The sequence below is a fragment of the Tenrec ecaudatus genome, unplaced genomic scaffold (genome assembly GCF_050624435.1).
Source record: "Tenrec ecaudatus isolate mTenEca1 unplaced genomic scaffold, mTenEca1.hap1 Scaffold_99, whole genome shotgun sequence".
NCBI lineage: Eukaryota > Metazoa > Chordata > Mammalia > Afrosoricida > Tenrecidae > Tenrec > Tenrec ecaudatus.
The window spans coordinates 71,496-73,572 of NW_027459708.1; positions in this window are offsets into that span (position 1 = coordinate 71,496).

Genomic DNA, 2,077 nt, shown 5'->3' on the forward strand with positions numbered 1-2,077 from the left:
TTATAAATTATTAGTTTGTAGTATGTTACACTGTCCAGTGTCTCCCTTCACCCACTTTTCTGTACATCTGTTCCCCAGGGAGGAGGTTTTATGTAGATCCCTGTAATCATTTCCCCCTTTCTACCCCGCCCTCCCTCCACCCTCCCAATATTGCCACTTTCACCACTGGTCATGAAGGGATTATCCAATATGGATTCCCTGTGTTTCCAGTTCCTATTTGTACCTGTATACGTCCTCTGTTCTAGCCAGATTTGTAAGGTAGAATTTGGATCATGATAGTGGGGCGGGGGTTGGGGGAAAGCATTTAGGCACTAGAAGAAAATTGCATGTTTCATCGTTGCTATACTGCACCCTGACTGGCTCGTCTTTTCCCTGTGACCCTTCTGTAAAGGGATGTCCAGTTGCCTACAGATGGGCTTTGGGTCCATTCAGCACTCCCCCTCATTCACAATGATATGATTTCTTGTTCTTTGATGCCTGATGCCTGATCCCTTCAACACCTTGTGATCACACAGGCTGGTGTGCTTCCTCCATGTGGGCTTTGTTGCTTCTGTGCTAGATGGCCACTTCTTTACCTTCAAGCCTTTAAGACTCTAGATGCTATATCTTTTGATAGCCTGGCACTATCAGCTTTCTTCACCACATTGGTTTATGCACCTGCTTTGTCTTTAGTAATTGTGTCAGGAAGGTGAGTAAGATAGTTTATTGTGCCAACCTGGCCGATAAACATAAGTGGGATTAATTGAAGGGAGGAGAGATAAGTGGCTCGGTTAGCCTCGCCTTTCTTGTCTCTCACTCTTTAATCATCGGACCAGGGTGCAGCTGCCTTGCTTGTTCTGTGCCTCAGTTTAAAGGACACACTACCTGTGAGACGCCTAGCCTGTGGACTGTGTCTCTGTAAGTTGTGTGGTCCCTTTAAGACCACACAAATGAAATTTACATCTCCAGAGCTGAGAACTGACAGTTGGTGACCTGGCTGACAGTTGGTGACCTGCCTTGCTGTTTGCTGACTGTGCTGGGAGAGCCTAGCTCGCTCTCTCTACAGAGGACTACCTGACGGCCCTCAAGACTTGAAAGACTGACAGTGTATCACCACTCTCTCATGGGAGTGAGTCGCCCTGAGCCATTTGTACTGCTTTATAATTTAACTGTTCATTTCTTGCATTATATATCAATCTGTTTATAACTTAACTGTTCATTTCTTGTACTATATATCTCTTTATAAATATATATGTATATATATATATATATAATTATCAGCAATAGGTTTTATCTCTCTAGAGAACCCTGTCTAACACAATTGTGTCAGGAAGGTGAGCATCATGGAATGCCAGTTTAATAGAACAAAGTATTCTTGTATTGAGGGAGTACTTGAGTGGAGACCCAATGTATATCTACTACCTTAATACTAAATCTATAAATATATGCACATGAATCTATTTCTCAATCCTCGTATATAAATATATTTACATATGTACATGCCTTTATTTAGACCTCTGTAAATGCTCTTTGCCTCCTAGTTCTTTCCTCTATTTCCTTTGACTTTCTTCTTGTCCCACTATCATGCTCTGCCTTCATTTGGGTTTCAGTAATTCCTCTTGGCTACATTACCCTTGATCACAACCTACCAAACCTCTGACACCCTCCTCACCACCCATTTGGATCACTTGTTGTTCCCTTGTTCTCTTTTTCATCTTATCATTTACAAATAAATATTTTAAAATTATTTATCTGTCCACTAATTTTAATTAGGATTCACCCACATCTCTAGCCTTTGAATGTTCTCCCTATTCAGAATAGCTTCTTTCTAAATAACCTTAACTCTAAGTATTCATTCATCTAAGTAATAAGCTGCCAGCATCTGAATTTTTCATTTGTTTTCTAGTATCACTATGTGAGCACTTACATACGAAAGTACTTATTCCTTTATTGTAAATTCTATTTCTTTTCTCTCTCCTTTATCTTATACAGTGCTTTATTGTTCTGCTATAAAATTATGAGTACATTTTATACTTGCCACCCATGAATTTCATTTCAGGATTTAATATGAGACTTTGCCAAATACTTGTTTTCAAAG